Genomic DNA, 6000 nt, shown 5'->3' with positions numbered 1-6000 from the left:
GTGGAAATTATTCTTAGCCGCTTATTTTGATGGCCAGCACTGATATCACTAGAATTTGTACCAGAATCAATAGTAAGAACTATGGAATGATGTTCTGATTGACTTAGCATCTCCGACTGAGTTTACACCATAAATTCAGTTAATTTTGTTTGAATGCTTCTTTTTGGATCCCATAAATTCCGATGTAGTTCTTTATATGTATCTTAACATACAGAGACTCAATTCTTTTTGAAAAATTCGTGCACGTTCGGCATCAGTATCATTTGCTACAAAATAATTTTCCAATTCTGCTGCAAGCTTAAGACCTTATTATAGTTAGGCCTTTAGTCTTTTAACGAAATTCCCGAAACTGTATACCCATACACTCACACACGCACATCAATATCCACACACTATTAGGGTGCACCGACATATTCAAAAATTATTACGCTTAAAAATATGTAAACAAGCAAAAAACGAAAAAAAGCAATCGCGTTAAAGTGAAAAATTCGCGTAAAAAAGGAATTTGCGCTGCAAAAATAACCGCGTTAAAGTGAAATAGCGTAAAAAGAGATCGCGTGAAAAAAGGACTGAGTGTATATTACTTTCTTCAGCTTTAAATTCAACCACAAACTTATTTCCACCTTCAACTTCGGTAATTTTACTGGCCTTATGATTTATATATGTATGTATGTATTCTCAGTAACAGTCTTATATACATACATATAGTGAATCAACAAAAAGTTGAGCGCGCGTTAGATAAAAAATTCAGCACCATTACACAACCATTAACACCGAAGTCCAAAGTAAAACTAAACTAAATTGCGACCGACACGCACTGATGATACGACCAAATTGCATTAGCGAAGTCGTCCTATCGGCAAACCAACGAAGTGCAGTAGTAGTAGTGAAGTGACGGCCCTGCTTAACGAAACCACGAAAAGCTTAAACGAAGCATCAATTTGAGCGCACGAAGTCTGAATTGTATTTACAAGTGTATGGTTAAATGTGTGCGGGAACAATGCTGTTACGGCAGCTAACTAACGACGAATGAAATTTGTCGGAAAAACGTTTAGCAAATCCGAATCACGAAGTCAGCTTTATGTTAGCCCACGTTCTTACCAAATGGCAACCGCTCGTCGCATTCGTTCCTCTTGAACAATGATATTTTGCTTAGTTGGATTATTAATGGCAGATAGAGGGTATGTTATTGTTTGAGATCATAGGACATGTTTGAAAAACTAGACAAAATGCAGAAATTTGTAACATTAAATAGTTTGTAACGTAATTGAGTTAAATTTATTTCGATTTAGTGTAAAACGAATAGTTACTAGTACTAAATAAATGTTTAAAGGCGCATTTTGAAATATGCTTTAACATTGATGTTAAATTCTCTATTTCTAATAATAATTAACTCTCCATATCTAATTATTTATAATTATTTTTAACAGAAGTGAGTTAAACATGAATGAATAAAAGCGAACGTTACCTGGAATAAATAATAGCGAGTTATTTCGAAAATGTAATGAAATGAGTAATCAAAGAATTTTTGCCGGTTTTTAATATACAGTTATTTAACTTAAACTGATTTTGTATAATATACATACGTAGTAAATGATTCTTGCAATACTCGTATATAAATATGTATATACAGGAGTAATTTTGAAATATGCAAACAGTTTAGTTTTAACAGTATGAGAGTGTAGAGAGTTTTAGAGATTTTAACAGAAGTTAGTTAAACTTGAACTTATTCTGTATAAAAGTACCCTTTATATATTATAAATATATAGGAATAATTTTGGAAAATGAGAGCTTGTAGAGATTTTTAACGTTAGGGAGTACTTGAACCGATTCTGTATTAATTTTAACAGCATGAGTTTGGGGATATGGTGTAGAGATTTTTAACATAATATTATGTGTATTAAACTTAAGCCGATTTTGTATAAGATCAACGGTTACTTGCAATATATAAATGTATAGGGAGTAACTTTGAAAGATGCTATAATTTTGAATTTTAACAGCATGAACGTGGAGAGAATTTGTAGAGATTTTTAACAGACGTGGGTTAAACTTGAACAGATTCTGTAAATATAAGAAGTAATTTCGAAAGATGCCAAAATTTTGATTTTTAACAGTATGAGAGTGCGTAGAGAATTTTAACTGAAGTGAGTTATATTTGAACATATTCTGTATAAGACTATGAATTACCTTCAATATGTAGAAACAGGGAAAATTTCGGAAGATGACATAATTGTGAATTTTAGCAGTATGACCATGCAGAAAGTTTGTGGAGATATATAACAGATGCGAGTTAAACTTTAACCGATTTTGTATAAAAGTATGAGTTACTTGCAATATATAAATTATAGGAAGTAATTTCGAAAGATGCTATACCTGGAATTTTAACAGAATGAGCGTGCAGAGAGTATGTACAGCTTGTTTCCATAAGTAAGGTAAACTTGGACCGATTTTGTATAAGAGTAAATATTACCGTGTTTAAAAGTAAAAGTTACAAGCAATAAATAAATATATTAAAGCAAGTAATTTATAAATATGCTAAAATTTAAAATTTGGAAGTATGAGCATATAGAGAGTTTGTAGAGATTTTTAACAGAACTGCATATAAACCTATACTGAATTGTATGAAGTCAAACACTACTAGCAGTAAATAAATGTATGAGGAGTAATTTCGAAATGTTTTTAAGTACTGTAGGTTAAGTGCATGAACATATGTGTAGATGTTTTAGCATAACTAAGCATAAACTCAAACTCAGAGCCTTCAGCGTGGGGTATTTGTATATTAAGAAGCCCAACAGGCTACTGTGCTAATTTTGTCAGACAAAATTAATAATTTTTAAGAGAATTTTAATTGAATAATCATCTTCATAAAGCAACCTTAAGATAACTTGTAAATTCAAACAAGCTTTGAAAGCCATAAAATATGTGTACATAAAAAGTTCCTTGCAATATAAGTAATCACTCTTTCCAAGCCTACCGGATAACAAAAAGTTCTGAGTGCTTATGTATGGTTCAAATACTTTATGGAACTCCTATTTATTGCTATAGTGATACACTAATATTGATATTGTAATAGCTCCATTAATACTGGTACTGATATACTACTGTTGTAACTGGACTCTTCAATTCAATAAATTACAGCTAATTTTGAAGACCATCGCATCTATCATTAAACAAACTTCTAAAAGCTTATACGCTAAAGCAAGAAAGTTTTTATGAATGCCGGTTCTGCAAAGCCTATATTAAGTTTATATAAAATGAAGTTAATGAAATTAGCTTAGTCAGTTTTGTTTACAATATTGAGTTGATAACACTACATGAGAGAACGACTGCACAAATTCGCCGTAAATAAAGTGAGATGTGTATTTCGAATGCGGAACTTAGCGCAAATCAAGTATTTATAGGTGGGGTATTAAGTTAGTGAGAGCTGGAATGAGTAACTTGTACTCTTCCACTTAACACTCTCATCAGTAGAAATGAGTAATTGAGTGAGAGATTGAGACTGAGAAAAAATTGTTTATCAAAGGAATATTTGAGTTTTATTTTAAGTTCGAGGGAGCTATGAAATACACTAAAGGAAAATGAGCTGTAAAAATATGACACAACAAAGAACTAAAAATGCGATTGCAATAACTTTTCTGTTAGTATTAGAAATTACTTGAAACGGAAAGGTAGGGCTGTCCTTCCATGGAAATGTGTGAATGTTACATCCAACTAACACTTGACTACATAAAACCAGCGAACGCATATTTCCTCTTATTGCTTTCGTTAATTTAATCTTACGCATGTATGAAAAAATAAGTTGATTGAGTTTCCAACATAAGATACCGTCATTTCCTGCATTTATTCCAAACATTTGTGGACGTAGACAATTTTTGGCAAAAACTTGAACTAATTTTAGGTATTAAGTTTAGGTGCAACAACAAATAGGCTATAAATTGCTGAATTACAGCTCATTGGCTCATTTTATGGCTGAGGACTGAAATTTAACTAAGTGATTGTTGAAATGCAGCAAATAAATTATAGTGATGTTACATTTTTGCGAGGCATTTGTTAGCTAGTGTTTTGACCAAAAGTTTAGTGTGATCATATCAGTCAGTCAGATCTTAAAGTTCAAAGGATACCCATGCATTTAATGAACTTTTGAAAATAGGTCAAAGAAATATACAGGTTCCTGCTTTACAAAATAATTTCATACTAGGTTTTTATACAAATAGAATAATATAATAAAAATATTTGAAAGTGATAGTTTTGCAAAATTTTGTAATTTTTTTAAGGACCCTTAGTTTGAAATAGCAGGACCATAAATATTAGACTTTTGTTTTCATGAACAAGTAATAAAAAAAACCAATATCTTAAACCTGGGGTAGTCCTTACCATAGTATTAACCTATATTCTAAATAGCCATTCTGACAATATTTATACTCTGTTGCTACTCAAACTTGCTAGCCCGTCTTCACCCGCTTTAACTTACATCTACGCGCTTTGCAGTTTGTTTGTTTCGTATAATACACAAGCATTTCAACACAGTTTTGAATGACACCTGTACGAGAACTGTCAGTTATATTGCATAAATATTAATAATTCAAACCAAACGAATGAAATTTTCTTTTGATGAGTGGCGTTTTGACTGGAACCAATGTTCAACAGGTAGAACAAATGTCAGAAAAAAGAAATAAGGAAATCAGAAACAAATTAAATCTGTAGTGTATATTCTGAGTCAAAGATTTGTCTTTGCCTTATATATCGTATACTAATATAAGCAAAAAATGTAAAGATTTTCTTCATAATTTTAAAATTATTAATTAATTTTTCAAAATCTATGTCGTTCCCATCAAAGTAAACCCTCTTGTCCATCTCAATACAGTTGTGCTAAAAGTATTATTCAATGCGCGTGGCGATTCCCGCTTAATGGATTTAATAGACTCAGCACGGTTACCCGGAGCAGTCGTTTGAGTTTGCTGAATAGCCAGAAGGCAAATGGAGCTAAATGAAGTGAGTATGGTGGTTGAGGCACGACATTGGTTAAAAGTTTGGCGAAAAACTCACTAGGACTTAATGCAGTGTGCGACGCGACATTAAAAAATATTGATTGTCGACAGTTAATCCGGTCGCAAGGAATTCGGAGTGCACCACAACCCGACTCCTTTTGACGTGGTTTTTTCGGCTTCGGCTCACCTTTGCCATGATATCACCGCCAGTAATAATACGTTTCACATCATCCTGGTAGCCGGAAATCGTTGCTTTACAAATGTTAACGCATCGCTGTTTTTCGAAAAATTTAGAGATTTTGGAACCAATCGTGGTCTTTCAAAATAGTTTTCACTGATCCTCCGATATTCCAACGATGTCAGTAAGATCTCTGATCTCGATTAATAAATTGTCGATTCTCAAGCACCAATGCATTTATTTTATTCACGCGTTGATCATCGGTTTATGTTAATGGCCGTCCTAGACGTGGTTCGTCGCCAACGCGTTCTCTAACCTCTTTAAAATTTTTACTAATCAAACAGTCTCCGACTGATACTCATCGCGAGTGGACGTATTTTCAGGCTATTCTTTCTCTGTGGTGCTCATCAATTATCTGCTTTGTGCTAAGCATTATTCTTGTGGGCGTAATTTCAAAGTTGTAACAACACACGTGTTCACTACAAGTGTCTGTGCTTTAATTATCTCCAATAGCCCCCGGGCCACCAAATTTGGGGACAATAGGTTGGCTTTGTTAGCGGAATGTCCCCAAGCAAAACGTAAAAAAACAATATATAAACCCCCAGATTTTCCCGAACTACCTAAAACCAAACAGAACAATCCAAAATTCCGTACTATTTCAGCAAATGATTCAACAAAAGGAGGATGGAGTCATGTGTAGAAGTTCACACAAGTGAGGAAAGTTATCTGATCGCCATTCACTTGGGAGTGGCTAGAAACGATTCTTTTACACATGGCTCAAGCAGCTTGCTACTTCCGGTCTTTGACCAAGTATCCTCTGGGTAGCCTAAGAAA

The sequence above is a fragment of the Bactrocera tryoni genome, unplaced genomic scaffold (genome assembly GCF_016617805.1).
Source record: "Bactrocera tryoni isolate S06 unplaced genomic scaffold, CSIRO_BtryS06_freeze2 scaffold_218, whole genome shotgun sequence".
Lineage (NCBI taxonomy): Eukaryota > Metazoa > Arthropoda > Insecta > Diptera > Tephritidae > Bactrocera > Bactrocera tryoni.
Note: the sequence above shows the minus strand (reverse complement) of the source record.